We start from the raw sequence: 22577 nt of genomic DNA on the forward strand, positions 1-22577 counted from the left end.
CTCATTTGGCCTTTCAGATTAGAGCATCTAAGTGCAGACGCTTGTCCTGGCTGTGTCAAATAATAAATATTCTGCCTGAAGAATATTCAGCTTCCTTACTCCCACAGACTTGTCTACCATCAATCAGTTTCACATGATCCAACCATAATTATTAAATATAATTATTAGGTTGGAAAAATTATATATAACCTCTGTCAGAGACATGAATGATGATTGATAACTTGACGCCAGCCGAACTGGACAACAAGAACCACTAAGTGGATCCCCTTGAAACGAAAAAAAAAAGAAACTGTCAAAAACATAAATATATAAACTCAGGTGTTCTGTGTGAATGACATGTGGTCTAAGGCAGCTCCTGCTTGTCATACGCTGAGTTTACATTACTGTCAAAACATTGTATGGTAGAAAAAAAGCCCATCCATAATTATTATGCCTACAGGTTTTCATTACCCTTGAGCTGATAAATGTATATATGTTGCAATACAATTCAGCTTATGAATTTGGTTAAGTTGCTTATGTAACACGAACATCTATATATCTAATTCCCAAGTGCGCCTTTGCCTGCAGATACCTTAATCCACAGATAGGGGACACATTCACCCCTAACAGATGTTTACATAAACTTAGGCGATCCTTAGGTCTGCAGAAAATTTGAAATTAAAAATGAAGGGTTTAAATCCTCCTGGTTTTAAAAATCATTTTCTGAACATGTACAAACAAGGCCCTCTACTTTCAAAATGGAAGTGGCCACTACTGCAGAGAGTCAGCCCAGCCTTGTTGGCCACAGGACAAGGTCAGGAAATGGTGGTGGTAGACACAGGAAGTAGATTCCAGTGTCATCGCTGCCTTGGTGTACAACTTAGGCCACTCCAGGGAAAGCTGCTGCTGTTGAGACCAAGGCCTGGTGAGTGTCATGGTGACAGTGGACAAGTGCGGTTGCTCAGGCTTTAAGGTAAGTTCTTGGGAGGGAGGATAGAATTTATCCCTGTGATAGAGAGGAAGGATTCCTCTTCCAATGAAAGGAGAACGGGACACCCCCTCATGAACTTTGTGGGCCCCCACTTGTATTTGCAAATATATTTAAAAACATTTAAGTTATAGTCAGGGGCAGAGCGAGAAGGAACTGTGCCCGGGGCAGGCGCGCCCTGTGCCCCCGCCACATCATTGTGTAGTGGTACTTCTTATAGCTCATTGCCAGTTCCAATATGAAATTGTGGAATGTTTTGCCAAAAATTTTGCATTAGACTCTAAAACTCTTCTGCAGTTTGCATGTTGCTATGTATCTGTTTATGGAACATGTAGACTAAATCTGAGCATGATGGCTGCAGCATGGCAGCAAATTACTTTTCCCAGAACTATTTTGGCTACAGGAAAAGGTCCTGAATGGAGGCGTCTAGTAGGGGAATTATGTGAGGCTTCTACTGGGGGAATTTGCCTCTGCAATTTTGAGGACAAGTGTACCCACTGCTTTTCAATGGGTGGTAGACCAGTCCTCCAAGCTACTAAGAGTCTTTTAGTCGGCGTTTCTTCACAGACACCTCACAATTTTTTTTGAAGGGAAACAATATATTTTTGGAATCAGCAGGAAGAGCTGAGTACAACTATGTACTTTTGGAGCTGAAAAGGCACTCAGGATTAGAGCCTGCAGAGCAAATGTCCCGGGGCGACCAGCAAATGGAGGCAGGGAGAATCCCTTCAGCAAAACACGAAATGTTGGGTGCAAGCTAAGGAGAAAACTGACCAGAGAACTTAACTATCAGGTAGGAAACATAAGACACCTCCTGAGCTCCTGAGTTCTGCACAGCTAGGTAAGAGACATCTTGCAGATTACTTGAAGGAAAAAAAGTTCACATTTTAGTGTCTTCAAAATAAGATGGCTTGGGCTGAAATAAGATGTTCTGAGAACATCTTGGGGGAAAAACTGTGCAGCGTTGCTCCCCAAGATGTTTGCATCCTCGGGACACCTTATTTGTGCTATGCAGAATGGATCAAAGACTCAGCTTTCAAACTTTGTTGCTATGGTGATCTTTAAAATGTAAACAAATTAAATCACATAATTGTTTATATTTCATTGGAGCTGTGGGATACTGGTGTGCTTCTTGATTATAGAGTCTATTATTTTTTTGGAATTTAAACAAAGATAGCTACAACTAGGAAAAAATGGACTTACGTCTTGAAAAAAACTCCTGTTATATCTGAAATGTTACAATTATTTTGATCAGATGACTAACAAATGGGAATTATTTGAAAAAATAGATGAAAGATTTTTAAAAATTGACAAAATATTTTTTAATGAAAGAACAGGTGATGGAAGAAGTATTAAAAACTAAAAAGTTCTATAATGTAAATATCTGGAAAAATAAAACAAACTAATTATAAAGTGTGTATTCTGAAAAGAAAGTAGAACTTTTAAATAAAGAGTTTGAAAGAGATTGTCAAAGGCTTTCACAGCTGGAATCCAGAAGTGTATGGTGGGAAAATGGCAACCAGAGACAGCTGTTCTATGGGTTCCCCCATTTCACCTGTGGGCAGTGCTCAGGAGGTGGGGCCCCACCCACTCTAAGACCAGCCCCCAGGCCTTTCCCCTCCTGGCTCCCAGCCAGCAGCCAGCAGTTCTGAACAGCTCTGTCCTCTGCTCCTTTCCTTTCATAAGCACATGGGTGGGGCTTGGGGCAGGGCCCCACCCCAAGCCCTGCCCCCATGCTTATAAAAGCAAAGGAGCTGAGAACAGAGCCTTTCATTTGCTTCTGCTCACCCCAGAGGGGAGAACAGAAAGGACTGCCGGCTGGGAACCAGGAGTCGGGGGGCGAGGCTTGGGAGAATGTCCTCAGACTTCCTTGGCCCTGCTCACATTGATGATGACATGGGCGACGCCAAAGGTGCCCAAAGACAATGAGGTAGCAGGAAGTCTTGCCGTCTTCCTGATCACATGGGGGGGGCAATTTTGTGCCCCTTACGTGACTAGATTAGTACCCCCTGCCCTACGCAGATACGACACTGCTGGAATCAAATGCAAATGCAAACTGCAATTGAACTCCACCCAGAACCATTCAAATGCACTTCGCATACCCCTCCCATCTGTGAGGTGGACAAAACATATACCCTACCTCACAATCACTCCACACTGTGCCACGGAGAGAAACACTTCTTAATATGACATGCCTTGGAAGTTGCCAATTGTCGATGCGGGCAAAACGTTAGGAGCAAAAACTACCCAACCATGGTCACCCAGCCCAGAAAACCCACAATAGTCAGAAACTGGAACATTTTGTCTTTTCCTTTCAAACAACATAGATTCAGACTGAATACAAAATGAAGGAAAGAAAATGAAGGAAAACTGCCATTTTTAGATGTTTTAGTCATCCACAAACCAAACCAGCAATTGGGACACACAGTATACAAAAAACCTACGCACACAGACAGATATCTACACAAAAACTCCAATCACCATCCAGGGCAAAAAAGTAGCACCATAAAAACTTTGGTACATCGTGCAAACAGAATCTGTGAACCTCACCTCCTACAAGATGAATTGAATCACCTAAACAGGGCTCTACAGGCTAATGGTTACTCTAATACAGAAATCAGAAGGGCTGCAAGACCAAGAACAAGCCACATGAACAAAGATAAAGAGCCATCTAGAGGGAAAGTGTTCTTACCATACATCAAGGGAACCACTGATCGCATAGGAAAACTGATGAAGAATCACAACCTACAAACAATCTACAGACCCACTAAGAAAGAATTCAACAGATGCCTACGTTTCATGCAAAGGGATAAGAGGGATCCCTTTAGCTACTGCAGGGGTCTATTGCATACCATACAGCTGTGGACAAGATCTACATAAAAGGAACCACCAAACGCATGGCCTGTGCACGCATTATCAAAAGAACACGAAAGAGCACTGCAGACTATTTCAGCCAGAAAAATCAGCAATAGCAAGAACACATGATAAACCAACCTGGACCATAGAATATTATTTGAAAAAAAACAGAAATTCTGGACCACTCTAGAAAGCCACTACGTCAGACTATCACAGAGAAGCAATTTAGAAATCCAGTTTTCAAGCACATGGACAATTTTAACAGGAAGAGGAAGAAACTATGAAAATGAATAGAACTTGGCAGCTGCCAGTAAGGTTGAAAAATACTAGAGTCAAGACAGTGTCCAACCAGCTCCACACAAACACAGGATGACCATAGACAAAAGTGAAACAAAGGCTTTTCGTGGGATACTTCTATTCAGATGCTCCCACCAGTGACCTTGCTATCTCCAGTGTTATGCCCATGCTATAGTCTTCATTGTTACTCATACTTCTATTCAGATGCCCTCAACTATTGACCTGGTTGCCTTCCTTGTTACTCACAGACAAGGTTTTTCCACCCACCCTGGACACTCCAACAGATATATACTCCACTTGCTTTCCCAACATCAGATCCTCTGAAGATGCCAGCCACAGATGCAGGCGAAACGTAAGGAGAGAATGCTGCTAGAACACGGCCACCCTGATATCTCGAGATAGCAAGATCTCAGTGTAGTGGTATGCTGAGATAGTGAAATTATGCTGACTCATTAGCTCGTCAGCCACATTACCACGGGGGCCAAGAATCACACAGAACACGCCTTGGATGGCACAACAGCCAATCGGAACTCTCGTTTGTATTGCATTCCAGGGCAATGCAAAACCACAGTGTTTCTGAAGCAACAAGAACATCCATATCAACCTAGTGATGTGTGAATGATCTCGAGAGACGAAACAGCAACAAAAAGGTCAGGATGTCGATGCGGATTGTTTTAATTCAAGAACAAACCGTGTGTGCGAAAAAGCCCACAGTATGCACTTCTCTCCAGATGGATACAATGTAGTTACATCACTGCCTGAAGGACATTATTATCAGCAGATGTGGCAAAGGGTGTTAACCCAGAATACTACCTTGTGTGGCAGGAATAGGGCTGATAGTTCATGATAGGTAGGGATAATTGGCAAGCGACTTGAGGTATCAGGAGTGATGAAGGATGTTCAGGAACAGCATATCAATGGCCTCAGTGTTCAGCAACATCACTCGGAACCTTGTAATGGCCTTGTGGCATCTCAGGGGATGAGGCTGGGGCTGGGCATCTTTCAGCTCATATTGAGCTGAAGAGGTAAAACAAGGCTGGTGAAATTCACTGACTGAGTGTGAAGCAAGGGTGGATCTGCCCAACGATGGAAGCCTTGGTCAGACTGCCTAGTACAGCCTTTACCTTTAAATATCTTAGCATATTCAATATTACGATATAAATCAGTCGTTTAAAACTAATGAAAACCATGCTATTGTCTTGAATCCTCATCTGGGAGGGGTGAATAAATCTAATCTTGATGAGTATTTGTAGGCAATATATAACACAATTATATGTATGCTTATGGGCAACGAATAAGAAGAACATATGAGATGTTGATTTTTTAAAAAATCTATGAAAGCTGCTTTTAAAAGCAAGATTCATTTCATGGCATTAAGAAGAGCATTTAAATAATTGAAATATCATTGATTAAAATTTTGTTTCATTTGATATTATGTTAATTCCTCTCCTACGTTCATAAGAATATGACTTTAATTAAAATAAGTGGAATGAGTTTCCAAACAAATTTCCTTATGATTAGGCTGCTTGTATTTTATGTGGTTTAATAAGCTAAGGCAAGAGAATTTTTTTTCCTTCTAACAAATGATCCTAACACTGTTGTCTAGGAATTCAAATGTTTTCTATACAGGCTATATTTCATACTCCTGTACTTTATGTATTCAGTATATAGCTGCTATGCTTTAGTGGCTTATCTAGAGCTTTACACAGTTTGCGTACCTTGCAATCAATAAAAGTTAAAGATTACTCCAAAGACAAATAATCCAGAAGTTAAATAAAAATTACAAGGGTTTTTTTGTGTGTGTGATGGTTTGTTTTAGAGGTTTTTAGGTGGGAGTGACCAATGAGACAGCAAGTCTTCCTTTCAGCCTGCAGGACCATTTTTGCCTGTGTGGAAAGCAGGAGGAACCAGGATGACTGAGCAATTATGCTAACAGTCAGGTGACTCTCAGGCTTGCTTTCTGCACCCCAATTCCCACTGGCTAGCGACAGTGCTGGGGGAAGATGGTGACAGAGTATCTAAGGGCTGCAACTTTCTATTTGCTATGCAATGTATAAAAGAAAGAAAGGAGCTGCAATTGCTTTGGACATTCAGGGACCTCTGCCAACAAAAATCCACCCTCCCACCCCATGTTTTGAATGTTCATGTCTAATCATCCTTTGCTGAGTCTGCAAGGACGTTAAAAAGCTGGTTAGAAAACTGGGGAAAACAGTATATGCTTAGAATGGCACTAATAATTGTCAGTATTATAGTCAGAGATTATATCATTCTCTACTAAATAGTGTAAACCATGCTATAGATAACAAATTAAACAACTGGTAATTTTAGAAAGCAAAAAAACCTGTTTTATGGTGCAGAATAGTTGCAAAGTATTCTACAAAGAAGTTGCATTTTTAAACAGTTCTAAATAATGTTTTTCATCTTTATAAGATAATGACTCCATCAACAAAGTTGCTTTCACATTATGTAGTACAACATTATCCTAGGACCAATACAATTTTTAGAGAATAGGCCATATAAAATTTTGTTCAGTTTGTCAATTTAACCCCATGACGCCATCCTTATCCATTCTTCTTTGTGCACAGTGCTACTTCAGTCTACTATTAAAGCAAACCTGCTCTGTGGCATAGTCCAGTTATACTGGCCACCCTCTGTTTCTACTTTGTCCCATACTGCTTTGAATCTGTAATATCTTGACTTTAGTACTATAAAGTCTGTAGGATGGAGAACCTGATTATGTGAATGACATGAAGTTGTTTCAGTGCTTAACAGTGCAACAGAAGAGGTTATGGCCCAGCAGCTTATTCATGGCAGGACAAATACCTTCCTTTTAATTTATCTAGATCTGCCAGCAGCTGAATTCTTATAGCTATCTAAGCAGTCACAAGGTGGCTGAAAGGCAGGAAAGAAATGCTCAATGAGTGGTTAATAGGTGTTCCACCTTCCATTCACATGTTACAACAGTGCAATGGTGAAGGAGGATAGTTCATGGTTTCTTCAATGTCTATAGGTTAAAAAGCATAAATTTAAATATATATAATTAAGCATCTAAAGGTCCCACTAACTGGAGAGTTAAGCAAAGATGCATTGATCAAAAAAGGAAGGTACTTAATTGAATCATTATGAATGATAGAAATACCTTACCATGTCAGCAAAAATCTGAGTAAGAGGCCTTTGACCTTTGCCTTTGATCACAGAAAATCAGCATTACTTTTAATCTTGTTTTTTAAAGAGATATTAATGTGTCATTTTAATCTCTGGGCTCCTTTTGAATGTTCAATACTACTAATCCACTAAGGAAGGCCAGTGAGCTGAAATTAATGCATCCAGAGTCAATAATGGCCCTTTGTATACATGCACATTGGTGAAGCTCTTATTTGGGCCTAGATAATTGATTTTAAGAATAAATAAATAAATATTCCTATATTTGTTTCTTTATCTACAAATTACATTCTTCTATTAGATGTAAAGTTCAAAATAGTTGGCCAGGTAATTAAGCATCTAAGAGTTCCACTAACTGGAGAGTTAAGCAAAGATGCATTTTGGCTCGTCCTTTATTTAATTTATTTATGAATGACCTAGCTCCTGCTTTGTGAGTGGTAGATGGACACTTTCATAAATTTGGCCCTCACCCTATTCCTTTATTACTACAAGTGGATGACACAGTAATTCTCTCTTACTTCTAGAAGGGTCTTAAGTGCCTCTTACTTGCATTTGTCTTGTACCAACTTGTTATCTATTAATTTTGAGAAATCGAAAATCATGGTTTTCTCAAGGTCTTAAAGATGTTTTGACAGGCACATTAAAGGTAATGATATTTAATGAGTAAAATACTTTAAATATTTTGGAGATTATTTTTAGTATAATAATAGCTAGACAGCACAGCAGAAACAAGCAATTAATCTGGCCAAGTGTAATATGTCTGCAGTTTAACTTTTTTTAATGTGAAGAGTAGCCAATATGTACCTGGAGCAATCCATGTTTTTAATGCTAAACTAGTATCCCAAGTACTTTACAGATTCTCATTTGTATTAAAACCTTCAACCAATGTGTTCAAATGTTTTTGTGACATATTTTGAGGGTCCCAAACTGTGTAAGCTATACAGCCATGTGTTTGGAATCAGGGTAAAGCCTTTTAGAGATCAGAGCTTGGCTCTACACCAGAGCGTGACTCTACACCTGAAATTGTAATTAACACCCCCACCCCAAGCAATGTGCTGTATATACTGTATGATTCCTCTCTATCTATTTGGTCATGTCTAATTTTGTGGATAATACATTATATTACTATCCTTTCCTCACCTTATCTTAGGAAAATCTGAAGCTTTTAGATAATTGAAACAGAGTCTTGTGGATATTGAAAAATATTAATATCAACTAGGTGTTGTGGTTTTTCCATGCTGGATGGTAATGGTCTTGAAGTTTTTTCTCCTAACATTTCACCCACATCTATGTCTGGCATCTTCACAGGCATGTCATGGTAAGATGTGTTTTTTCTGTGCCATAAAATCAACACCCGGTGTCTGACCTTTTGGGCAAGACTGCCTAAATGACTTCAGTCCTCATGAAAGTCCTCAGAAAACAGCATTTGAATATAAAGCTCTGCTCACAACTTAATATAAAGTCGAAAGCTCTGCTCACAACTTAAGTTCTATCCCAATGAAAGTTGTTTTCTGGTAGCTGGTCAAAATTAACGTAGGCTTCCATCCTTCTGAGGATGGTAAAATGAGTACTCAACTTGCTGGGGGTAAGTGTACACAACTGGAGAAAGCAATGACAAACTACCCTGCAGCAGTGGTGTAGTGGTTAAGAGTAAGTGAACTCTAATCTGGAGAACCGCGTTTGATTCCCTGCTCTGCCACTTGAGCTGTGGAGACTTATTTGGGGAACCACATTAACCTGTGCACTCCAACACATGCCAGCTGGGTGGCCTTGGACTAGTCACAGTTCTTCTGAGCTCTCTCAGCTCCACTCACCTCACAGGGTATTTGTTGGGAGGGGGAGATTGTAAGCCCCTTTGAGTCTCCTTACAGGAGTGAAAGGGGAGATATAAATTCAAACTCCTTCTCCTCCTTCTTCTTGGGTGTTTTCCACACTGACCAAATATCCTGGGATGGGGAGGTGAAACCTCCCAGTTTGTGCATTATTTTTGCATGGCTTCCGGTCCTAAATCAGGGCTTCCCTGCAATATTTCCCTTATCCCAGAATTTTAAAAAATCGCCAAATTGGAGGTTCACTTTAAAAATACTGGGGTGAGCCTGCTGGAGCCTGCTACCATGCAAAAACCAATCAGGAGCACAGCCGGTTTATTTTCCTCGCTTAGCTGTCTGATCTCCCCACCTGACGTTAATTCAAGCTGCCTCTCAAAAACAACAGCCAATCAGAACATGAGACACTGAGCATGCTGATATGTGCTCACAGCTGCCACTCAAAAACAACAGCCAATCAGAATGTGGGACTCCAAGCATGCTCATTACTGTACATTCTACATATTTACAAAATGTGGCTGACACAGTATTTCAGTCAGTATTAGTGCTGATTCCCAAAATCCCCCGAATATTGGACTTAACTAAGGTGGCTGATCACTCAGCTACAAATGCTACTGTTTCTCAGACAAGAGGAAATTACAGTGCGCTTATGTCTTGTGAGATACGGCTTGAAGCTGCCACTCAAAAACAACAGCCAATCTGAACGCGGTACACCGGGCATGAGAGACTTTCAGCTTGCAGCTACCACTCAAAAAACAACAGCAAATCAGAATGCGGGACACTTGCAATGTGAATACAGACGTCCCAGGATTGTGCAAAACAAAATGGAGTATTTCATCCCAGTCTCAACTTGGCTCCACAGAAACGGGCAGCCATGTGAAAGGAGAAACCGGGATAAAATCAACCCGGTATTTACAATCCTGCTTCTACCCCAGAGTAATTGTGGAGTGTGAAAAATGCCTTCGTTAACCAAGTAAACATCATGATGTGACATAAACCCATGACTCAGTAATGACTCAGTGCTTGCACAGCGGACCTTTGCCTCTACCTAAACTAGATGGACCACTGGTCAGATCCAGAAAGGGGTTCTTCTTAAGTTCTTATCCTTTGCACCCAAAGAATGATTTGATTTGAATACACGTTTTGCCTTTCTTTGTACCAGTGAAACCACTTTGGTCTCTGCTGAACTAAGGAAATGTATATGTGCATAGAGCATTAAAACCAAACCTATTTCTCTGTTTCTGCTTTATGGTTGCACAAAAGGTAAATGAGAAAAAATTAACTTTGTTGGGTGTGCTGTCATGTGTGAGACTCGTTGCACCTTACAGCAAGGTTTTGTCACATGGAATAAATCAGCTTCTTAGTACTGTATTTAATGGTTCATTTTAACTGGTTCTACATTATACTGTGCTCTCAAAAACAAATGTGTGCCTAATCATGCCTATATTCTTTACTTTGGACTAAACATTGTTAATGGTTAACTTAATAAATTCAGTAATACTTACCTTTCATGTGTGGCTGATGTAATGTATTATTGAATGGGGTGATTGCTGTATTTTGTTCCTTTGTTTCATTGTTGGGTGTTGGAACTTTATCTTGATATATATTTCTTAACATAATAAGATATTTAAGTAGCATTTATTTTGTATGAATATTGTTTTAAAAATACCAGCTTTTCTCTGTTGCCAATGTAGTGTAGTGGTTAAGATCAGGTGGATTCTAATCTGTAGATTAGAACCTGGTCTGATTCCCCACTCCCTCACCTGAGTGGCAGAGGCTTATCTGGTGAACCAGATGTGTTTCTGCACTCCTACATTCATGCTAGGTGACCTTGGACTAGTCACCGTTCTTCAGAACTCTCTCAGCCCCACTTACCTCACGAGGTGCCTGTTGTAAGGAGAGGATGGGAAAGGAGCTTGTAGGCCACCTTGAGTCTCCTTACAGGAGAGAAAGGTGGGTATAAATCCAAACTCTTCTTTTTCTTTAATATTAGACATGCAGAATTGAAGCTATTTGTGGTACCGTATATACTTGAGTATAAGTCGACCTGAATATAAGTCGAGGCACCTAATTTTGCCCCCAAAAGCTGGGAAAACGTATTGACTCAAGTATAAGTCTAGGGTTGGAAATGCAGCAGCTAGCTTCCCCTGCCCACCTCCATCAGAGGCCCCATGGGGTCTCTGATGGAGGTGGGCAGGGGATCTCTGCAGCCTGCACCAGGCTCGGATCCAGACTGGATCCAAGCCCGGCGCAGGATGCAGCCTGGCCCGCTTCTCCTCCCCACCTCCATCCAAGGCATGGAGGTTGGGCAGGGGATCTCTGCACTCTCCCCCCTGGGGCCTCAGATGGAGGTGGGCATGGGATCTCTGCACCCTGCGCTGGTGAAAGGTACCTTGCTTCCCAGCATGGCAGTGAGAGCAAGGAGGCTTTGAAAGCCTCCTCACTATAGCTGCCATGGCAGGGTGAGCGAGGCACCTTTGAAAGCCTTGCAGAAGCTGACAACCCACTTCCCGCCATGGCAGGGGTAGCGAGGGGCCCTTCAAAGCCTCCACTCTCTCGCTGCCATGGCAGGAAGCGAGGGGGCTGTCAAAGCCTTGCAGAAGCTGGCTGCCAAGGTAAACGGCTTCTGCAAGACTCGAATATAAGTTGAGAAGGGCTTTTTCAGCACAAAAATGTGATGAAAAAGTCGACTTGTATTCTAGTATATATGGTACTTAAAATGTCCAAACAGTAACATTTTAAAAAGAAAGATTAGCACCCCATTGCTCCAGTTGTCATCTATGTGATACATACCTTCATCAGTTATGTTCTTTAAACTAGTGATATGTCATATTTTCAGTTGGTTCAGTTGATTTTGAATTGACTAAGTTCCTAAGCTCTTTTCAAATGTCACAAATCCCGACGTATTTATTTCTTAAAAAATGGCACTGTATAGTATATGCTTCTTGAAGTAGTCATCAAATCCTCTCCTTACACTGATCACAAAGTAGTAGTTCAAAACCTAGCAAAGCTACACCCTGCAAATGTTATTAAGGATCACACTGTGTCTGTGCCAATGTCACTAGCTCTCAAAAGATGGGTGCTGATTTAAGTACTAACATAGTGATAAAGAAGATCTCACACCATGTACAAGCATTTGGGAGATGGCAAAATCATTTAAATCATGTAAATAAGATAGCCCATATTTCTATCTTAACTATACCCCAATGAAAACAGTGGAAGTCCTGTCCATGATTTAACACTGCAGCATGTCTTCTATTAAAAAACTAGATGCTGCAGCGATATCTGTTGTGAATAAATTTGTTTCCATATGATATGGTTATTGCCATTTGTGAAGAACCCACTTTGGAGATGCTGGAACATGAAATAGCCATTTCAGTTGAATCAATATTCCCTGTTTTCTTCTTTCAGATTGATGTATTTGTGAAGTACCAAGCATTTTGTAATGTTATTTTGCTGATCCTTACAGGATTTCTTTGAAGTGTTTCATTAGTATTTTGCTACACATGGCATCTCTCCACATATCAGCACTAAAATCTGAAGCTGGTGCTCTCTTTGAAATCTATTGGTTGAGATTGAGGTGTATTTGCATAGTTCTGATGGATGGAATGGGGCTCCATTTAAAACAGAGGGCCAGTTCTCAAAGTTGATTTGCAATGTCAATAAAGGTCCCTCACAAGAGACATTGATTGTCTCTGTTATTTTATCTGAATATGAGTTTCTATTTGCAAATACACATAAACACATACATTCCTGGAAAAAATATTTTCTTATTCTGAACACTTTCCTTACTACGTCCTTGGAATTATTACCTTATCAACATTCTGCACTGTTTTTATATAGCTTCTATAATTCAGATGCCCATGTGTATACTTGTTATGAGCATGTTTGATTTGCTGCCTCACTCCTTTCCTTGAATATTCTGTTCCTTACAGGTATGACAACTAATATATTATTACTTCTGACCCTCTGCAGTATGTTTTCATGTGGCAGATGGTATTTGGCCTTATCCTTACTATGTTGTCAACATTCCCCAATGTGCACTGATGTTATTTATTCTTGAATGGTATGCAGGATTAAACAATCAATAAAGCATAATTTAGCTTAAATGTGGATTGCCACTTACATGTAGCCTCTGATGAGTTTTGGAAATATCCATCCATACTTGGCCATTATTACTGACATATTTTTTTACAGCCTTTATATCCAAATGTGCTGAGAGGTCTTGAGACTCTCTTCCCTATGAACAGTTCAAGTCACAAATGACTTCATTAAGGCCATCTTCATCCAAGTCTGCTTGGCTACTCCAGACAATGAAGGTTCAGGCTGGGAATAGCCCTTCATCCAAACAATTCTTCCTATAGTGTAGCAACCAACATGATTCCTGTTTTACTAGTTATGGCTTAATTAGTTAAAGATGAGAACAAATTATAACTGATCCCACTCAATGAACTATGTGGAACAGGTAAATAAAGGTCCTCACTTTGGTCAATTTGAAGGAAGCACCAACATTTCTGGTTGTGGTGGGTTTTCCGGGCTGTGTGGCCATGGTCTGTTAGATTGTTCCTAATTGTTCCTAAAAATTGTTCCTAATATTTCACCTGCATCTGTGACTGGCATCTTCAGAGGTGTGTGTGTATGAGCCTTAACGTCTCACTGTATGATTGCTTGCAACCAAAATTCATATAAAAATATTTAAAACTACAATTTGGTCTCATTTGCCTTCTCTGTAGAACATTTCAAAAGTCAATTATGGTATAGCTGTCTAAACGATCCCACCTAGCCTGCCTCTCGCACTGCCAAGCTGAGTTATTTTCCCCATTGCTACTTTAAAATATACTGTTAAGCTAGGTAACAAGTGGTTAAATTATTTGAGTCCCACCACCAGAACCGGTTGTTAAATTATTTGAATCTCACCACTGCAAGGAGGCCAATACAGGTGAATGTGAGATGCCCTCACAAGTCTTTGAAGGTTTCTTACCATGCAACTGAGCCTAGCCCAGTGGCCAGTAGCACACAACTGGGCCATCATTTAACTAGGTAGAAACCACTGGTGTGGGAGGGAGTTGAAGGCAGAGGAACACATAAATGTAGATTGGTTGTTGGATGGGAAGAAGAAAAGGATCAGGAAAAGGAAGAGACTTTGGATGCTTTCAGGAAAGAGACAGAAGAAATAGTGGGGGAGGGGGAAACAAGATGTGTCCCACAAATCCTTGCACCTTCCCACTTGCGGTAGAGATTCCAATAATTTAGAAATAAAATTAAACATTTAGTAGGCTAAATAATATAACACCTGCAATTGTTGCAACTCATAAAAAGTTTACAATCTAGGTTTAAGTAGGTAGGTCATCAATAATATGTCAGGAACTTCATATAATGAAAATATATTAAACAACATAGTTTGATTTCTTTCCTTCAGAATTTACAGTTTGAATTTCTAGTATCTTTCAATAGAAGGATGCTTTGCATGGCACATCCATGTCCCTTGACTAATGTACAAGTTTATGTGAGCTACTTTATCATGACTAGAGAACTGTATTTTTGTATAGTTTAAAACCACTGGGGATTAGAAAAAGAGCAAGTTTTGAATTTTTAGGGCAAATAATTAACATTGTTATAGTTTCCTCTTGTAGCTGTGAGGGAAAGGTTAATTGTTGCCATGCCTGGGTGATTGTTGAGTAAATAAACAGTAATAGATAAGCTGGCAAATTATTATGACTGTAATTATTGTAGATGCAACATAATAATCTTTTAACAATTCTTGCTGTTGGGTGGCAACAGTGAAGGGGTTGCTGTACTGTAAATGTCCATGCTTTTATTACATGTTTTGTAAATATAATGTAGTACACAGCACAGCAATCTGACCACAGCTTTGTGATAGGCCCAGGTTTGAATAGAGCTAGAGACTCTGACAGAGTGCAAACCCGACCATTTTTATTTATGCCATTTAGCCAATGGAGAGGAGAGTTAGAGGTCTCCATTGGACTCACCTCCCTATTGCATGTTTTTGTTGGCCCACCTATAAAATATTGTAGGATTAATCAGTTGGCATTTAGGGACCAAGAAGCAATTTTTTTTGGGGGGGGGGCTTCAAAGTTGCAGGAGCAACACAGGGCATAACACCGTGAAGCAGAGGATAACTGATGCTGGGGAGTGGGCAAACATCTTGGGCAGAACTGGCAAGCAGACTGGAGTAACAGAAAGACAGACATTGATTGGTGAGTGAGTGAGTGAGTGAGTGAGTGAGTGAGTGAGTGAGTGAGTGAGTGAGTGAGTGAGTGAGTGAGTGAGTGAGTGAGTGAGTGAGTGAGTGAGTGAGTGAGTGAGTGAGTGAGTGAGTGAGTGAGTGAGTGAGTGAGTGGGAAATACCAACAGCATTGGGCACAGCACACTTGAAGCAGCAACTGGAAGAGAGAAACCTATAAAAAAGGAGAAAGTACACTGAAGTATGGTATCCCTTGTATTGTGAACTGGCCACTCTCCTCAAACAGTACCTTAGGAAAGTCTAGCAATGTTTCTGCTGCCTTCCCCATGTGCCAGTTTCCTCTACACATTTCATATTGCTGGCAAACTATCTCCTCCTCACAAGGGGGGGGGGAGATTCTGCTATAGCAGAACGCAGTCCTACCACCTAAAATTAAAAGCACAAAGGATTATATACAGAAAAAAATGTTATCTATATCTAATGTAGATAATATATTTCTATCCAACACGTCTTACATTATGCCTGATATAACCCCAAAGGGGCATAAGCTTAACATAAATTTTTCCTATGAGTCTACAGTATGAGTCTACAGTATTCATTTGATTCCTAAAATACACTAAGAAGTAAAGAGCCTTTGTCTGGGAAGGGCAGGATATAAGCCCCAAGTAAAGTAAAATAAAAAGACTGCAATTCATGAGGAGACTGCAGGGGAATTATATAAGCAGCTATGGCTGTATTTCAGTTGGTAAGGGCTAATATGAGAATATCTACTAGTGTCTTTGCCAACTTGTGAGTCACTGCTCACTGACCTTTCACCACATCCTCCCTTCCCTTGGCAAGCTCATGGCACCACCAACCAGGGGACACTGAGATCTCAAATTCAACAATCCTTGATGCCAGGCTGGCTGGGGAATGTTTCAGTTTCCTTTGTCAAGCCCATATTAGCTGAGGAACATTTTTTTACTTTTTGCCTCTAGTAAGCAGCCTAGCCAGCTTTCTATAGGAGTCAATGACACACAAATATCAGGGACTATTCTAAATTTATGGAACCATTAAATTCAGATTTGAAGTTATTCATAACCATTACAAATGAAGCATGATTCAGTCCTCATGAATATTTCCAAATTTGAATGGCACATCCTTAGAGACTGAATACCTATCAATACTGTTTTCAGTGCAGGAAAGAATAAATAAAGCAATAAAGAGTTGTCTAAAACTGTAACAGTCATGGTAGACTGTTTGTTGTGGGAAAACCACTTAAAAAACAGAGTAGTGTCATTTTGATGTAAATCATCCATTAATAGGGCTCAGACCCTTTCCCCACAGGCCAATAAACATGGGTTAAGGGTGGTATAAAACCCGTGTGGGCGGCGGTTGCACAGATCCCATTTCTAACTTCAATTTATTTGCTCGGGCAGAAAAGATCTAGCCATTGTGTGTGTGGGGGGGGGGGGGGCGAGAGAAAGAAAAAGGAGTCTGCCAGAGAAGCATCAGAAAATGGATGTGGCATGCGAATGGAAATGAAGGGGGAGGGAAGTGGATGGTGAAACAGAAAGAATTGCTGTGGTGTATGGTAGGGAGGGTAGAGAGAAGAAACCCAGGATAAATGTGTATCTATAGGAATTGCCTTAGTTTCCCTGAGGAAGAAAAAAAGTCATATTTTGACAGTGTTCACAAAACACCATAGTGAGTGCTGAAGAAGAAAAGTGCATGTATACAAACACATACACCATGGGAATGTATGCTGAGACTGAAGACAAGACATGTGCATAAATGGTCATTACTTTTGCTAAGGAAGCTTCACTTCAGCATTAGGCTACATCTAAGTATCTAACAGTCATGGTTCAGGAAGTTGCTTCAGGAAGTTGTTTACCACACTATAAATAGTGGTTATTGTTGTGTGTGTGTTTTTTTAATGGTGCATTTCACACTTGAGGGTTTTTTTATTAATTTGTATAAGGTTTGTAAAACTTTAGACATAGCAAAATGCTGGTTCATTCATTTGTTACTGCTTATAGTATATTTCATAGGTAACTTGTTTGGTACGCTAGTGATGCCAGCAAGGTATCCTTTGGAGCAGCAGGATGGTCAACCCCACAAGTGTCAGTGTAGTAATTTGTTCACAAGGTGACAGAGCTTGAAAAAGCTTTCAGTAAAAGTGCTTATAAAAGTCACTAAGGATCAAGTAAACAGTTATAGCCAGCAAAGGTATTTCAGCAAAACTGCGTGGAGCCCATAAAGTTATTTTCTCTCTTTTAGAAATGTATTTTAACATTAAACTATAGCCTTGTCAACCTTCTACTTTTACTTATCTGTTCGCTTTCATCCAGTTAAAGTAGTCTTTTTAAAATTAAACAATTATTAGATGCTTAAAATAATGTTAACTATACAATTAATGAACTTGTGAGAAATAGCAGCAAGAATTTCAGCAGCAAAAATTCACCTTTGAATTCACCCTATGATGGCAAAAGTTCAGCCTTGCACAGCAACAAAACTCTGCAATGGTTCATTTGACCAGTAACTCATAGCAGTAAATGTAAAAATATAAGAAACTAGTGGATCCCGGCTACCCGTTGCTGTGGCAATTGTCCTTCTCATCACAGTCCGCAACCCACACAGATGTCCATGCAGGTCCAATGATCCCCAGCATAGTCTTTTGAGGTGGTCAAATGGAATCCCTCTTTCCCTTTTCAATTCACATTGTTATATGGTGGTGTCTTGTTTTTTTAGTATAAGGTAACCCTTTCCATTCCACAACGGAACTGTCCAGATTGCGAATCCTGCTGTCCATGAGGCTGGTTGGCATGCACAGTCCTGGCTTGGGTAAGGCAGAACTGGGGCAAGCAGGCTATCCCAGTCAGGCAGCAGAGGCAGGGTGGTGAGGCGCTCAGATCGAGGCCAGCTCCCTGGGTTCTTAAAGGGCCATGTGCAGAAGAAGCAGAGCCAGTAGTGTTGGTTCGCCCCCACTCTGCGGATTTTCTTAGAAGAAAAAGGCAAACTCCAGCTTGCTTTTAGTAAAAGAGAGATGTGGTGAATATGGGTGAGCAAATGGGTAGATGGTGGTTGGATGTGAGGAAGGGCAGAGTGAGGTGTGTGAGGATGAGCTGGATGTGTATGAGAGTATGTGTGTTGTGTGGTAGTAGTGGGTGAGGCACAGAGAGTGAAAGTTACCTGCGTGTGAGAGGGGGAACTCCACCTGATGTCTCACATGGCAAAGTGTGTATGTGTTTCACTTCCACTCATATTACCTAACAGTATTACCTATTTACTGTTTTCAATGCTCATCTCTGACCATCTGAGCAAACATTGTAAGGGCATACCAACCCCTCAGGCCACAGACATGCTGCATGAACATTCTAAGGGTGACAGTTAAACACAACCAGCTTCATGGCCTGGTGTGCCAGGAAAAAGATGTTTTACCTGGCTCAGGTATTGAATTTAAGCAATGAATATCCGAAAACCTGCCCACATTGGAAAGGCACAATGAGTGGAAATTTGAAAGCAATCCGTCCAGTGGTTTCAGAGTTAAAGCATGACTCACAAACGGACGGTTTGCTTTATATATATAGATAGATAGATTTCTGAAAGAAATTCAGAATATTACTTAAAACATACAGAATTATAGCTTGACATAAACAGAATACATAAAAATAATAAAGGTTATATATCTACATGCTCACACAGTCTTATTCAGCATAGATGCTCTTGAACTTTAAAATTGTGCAGATTCTCTAAAGTTCCTCCTGGCAACATGGGGAGAGGGGAAAAGAGATTATAGCTGTTACAATGAGGAGTCTTCATACAAAATAATGGCCAAAACCTGGTGACCCCAATTGGTCAATCCAGAGGCTGCCTTGGCCAAACTTTCCAGACTGAGGTCCTTTCCACACAACACAAATAAAATGTTTTCAGGCAGGAAATAAAATGCTTCCTCCATGGAGTTCTGCATGAATTTTAGCCCAAAATGTTTTATTTCTAGCCTGAAAACATTTTATTTATATGCTGTTCCCTAGCAATTCTTTTTGTGAAAACATCTTGAAAACATCTTGAAGCTTGCACTTCCCAGGCTGCGCCCAGCATTTCCTTCACTGCAGCTGGGCCGGAGTCTTCCTCAGAAGGGTGATGGCTGGAGGAGCCAGCCACCTACTGCTTCCCTTTCCCACCCTGGCCTGGGCAGCTGGATTTTTCCCACGCAGTTGCTCCCCCTTTCCTGGCTAGGAGGTGCATCCAGATAAGTGGCTGGTGGGGGAGAGGCGCACATGCCACAGCCGGGCCAGAGCCTTCCTCAGAGGAAAGGTGATGGTGGGAGGAGCCAGCCGCCTCCTGGTTCCCTTTCCTGGCCTTGGCAGCTGGCCCTTTCCTGATTGCGCCATGCGGGCAACATGCCTGTGGGCTTACCGGGTGGCCCATCGCTTCCTCCCCCAGAGAAGGAGGAGCAAGGGATTTAACAACTGGTTCCCCCTAACCAGACCGAACTGGCTGAATTTCACCACTGCATACATCTGTTGGTTCATATGCTTCCCTGAAGCAAAAATTAAAAGAAGCCCAACCAGTCAATTGAGAAACACTGCTTATGTTATTCATTTCTTTTGTGCCTGAGAGGTTAAATAACAGTTTCCTTATTAAAATAATTAATTGAAAGCCTTAATAATACATTGTTCAACTTGCCAGTTAAGATCTGTCCCACCAGCCCGGTTCTTTGTGCCTCTGCCTTTAGAGGTGAGGAAGGTAGAAAACAGAAACAGGGCTCTTTCAGTACTGTTACCTCACATGCTGCATGCTTCCCTTTGAGATTAACCTTTTGGAAACATTTGTCCATTTTAGGCACTAGGCCAAAACATTTCTCTATGCCAGGTTTTTAAATAAGGAATTGCTCTTTTAATACTATTTATTCTGAAAACTATTATTTTAAGCTGTCAGTGGTTGGTTTGTGTGGTCTATAACTTTTTTAATGCAGGGCTGAGTGTTTTTTAAGCGGTGGAATTTAATTCAGTTTCTATGTGTTTTTAATATATGTTTTTTGTATCAGGCAGGTTCCTAGAGAGGCAGCATAATTTTTTTTAATTTAACCAACCAACCAAATAAATAAATTTGGGCTGTATCAATTTAGAGTACCAATAGAAGAGACATAATGTACAGAATGACTGTTACATTAAGACAGATCTATGACAGTTTCCCTCAATCAAAAAAGTTCAGATTGCTTTGGCAGTAAGAAAGAGTTGTGTGTGAATTGATCCAAACTCTGAGTTGTGTATAGTTTTGCTTCAACTAATGAATCAGGTCTAGTATTATTGAAATGTATCCATCTGATTGAATAATCATAAAAATGTATGAGGAAGTGAGCTGGCCCACACTGTGTTGCCGTGTCAGTAGAGTCATGCAGTGGTTGTCATTAAACTGTTGACATTTTGCAATGCAAAGTAATTAGTTTTACTGTAGTCTTAAAGATATTCCATAAACTAACTTTAAATGTCAGCAGTGTGCTGTGGCTAATGGGAAATGCATAAATCTAGGCAAAACAAATGTATTGTGTAGATATTAGAATGGTAAGTAAGCTTATGCTAACACTAATTGCCTTTGCATTTTTAGTATGCAATTTTCTAAGTAATCATTACGGTTCTAACAGTGATTTTAATGTAAATCGACAGTGTTTGCTACAAGCATGGGACTATTGTGTGGATTTAAAGACCAATTATACTTCAAATAATACAATCAACAAGAATGCAGAGGTACAATTCTATTTATGAATATATATGTCAGATTGATTTGCAGTTACTATAAACATCACTAATTTTGTAGATCACTGAGAACACGTATACTAAATAATAACTGTCTGCTTTTATACTTGTACAAAACTCAGAATACAGCCTAAGAAATGATGGACAGATCTAGAATCATGTATGCATGGAATCACTATAACTATTTTTATCATGTTAGATTAAAATAAAATGAGTTATTATATTTAATATGCATGATTATTGTTACATCACTTTGATCTGTCATAACGTTCCCTAGTCCCTCTACTTCTTTGTGTCACATTCCTCCAATTTCCCACCTCCAGTGCTTGAAAGATGCTATCTTTCTCTGAGAAATCCCCAATGTGTTCCTCACGCAGTACTGTCTGTTCCACTCTGTCGAGGAAATCTTCCTTTTTCCTAATGTATTGAAGGGTAGATACTTGTGCCTCAAACAGCTGTAGCTTCTCTTCTAAGAGAGCAACCAACTAACACTTGCAGGAGGTGTAGCTACACACATCCTCTGGCAAAAAAACAAAAATCCCAAAGCTGTTGCAAGTAACTACAGCAACTCCCTCGCGAGCTATATTTAGCAGTTAAGTAGTGCAGGGCCTCCTTTCAAAAAGTCCTGTATGAATTTCTCAACAAAAAGTGCTCCCCTTTCCTGTGACAAGCCCCTGTTTACTACGCTCCAAGGACGAGAACTAATAAAGCCCTGGCCCATTATCCAACGTACCTTTAACTCTCCTTCAAAAGATTTGTCTTTGTTGAGAAAAAGAACTGTGTTGCTTCCAGAGAGTGAGCAATAGAGCTAATAGTAAGCCCCACCTCTCAGAAGCCTGAGGCAAGCACATGGCCAGAACAAAGAAAACAAAGAAAAACCCACACAAACAAAAGCCTTCCCAAGCCCTCAAAGAACAAGCACACAAATCATCAGAAACACACACTGTTAAATATTTAGCTTTGAGAAAAGTCCTCCAAAAAGAAAACAGGAGCTTACCTAGTGCTTTTTGTCCCACTCTTCCTCTCCACTGCTATTCCTCTACTTCAGGTTGGAGATTTTTGTACTGGATGTTTATTGTAGATTGGTGATGCACGCTGAGGAATCTGAGGACTATTTGAGGGCTAGTCAAAACTGCCACACATAGCTTACCAGACTCAAGAGTCTGGGAAGGTATGGACATGATTATTTGAAATCTTATACTGGCTGATATTGAGGGATGGAATGACATCCAGTATCTATGATGTGAGAGATTTTTGTACTACTAAGGAAAAGTAAGGAAAAACAGTTTTGCAGGGCCAAAATTAGAGCCAACATGAGACTGTCTAGATGAGGTAGGAAAGGCTGTCAGCGAACACATACTAGGGCACTGGAAGAGCTTAAAGGATTAATAAACTCTTGATTAAGGGATGCCTTTATTTATTTTGTGTTGTTACGGCAAGGATATTGCAACACAAGCTTTCATTTATTCAAAGAGTTTAGATCCACATTCTATCTTCAGCAGTAGTTTCCACAGAAAAGAAGCTGC

At 40.4% G+C, this 22577-nt stretch overlaps 1 long non-coding RNA gene across 1 annotated transcript in view; it reads right to left on the reverse strand.

The window, feature by feature from the left end:
• Positions 1-21837, reverse strand: part of LOC125431593 — a 111557-nt gene extending 89720 nt beyond the window's left edge. Inside the window, exon 1 of the long non-coding RNA XR_007244318.1 lies at positions 21785-21837. This is a non-coding gene — a long non-coding RNA (uncharacterized LOC125431593). The remainder of the gene's footprint in view (positions 1-21784) is intronic.
• Positions 21838-22577: the final 740 nt, after the last annotated feature.

The sequence above is a fragment of the Sphaerodactylus townsendi genome, linkage group LG04 (assembly GCF_021028975.2).
Source record: "Sphaerodactylus townsendi isolate TG3544 linkage group LG04, MPM_Stown_v2.3, whole genome shotgun sequence".
NCBI lineage: Eukaryota > Metazoa > Chordata > Lepidosauria > Squamata > Sphaerodactylidae > Sphaerodactylus > Sphaerodactylus townsendi.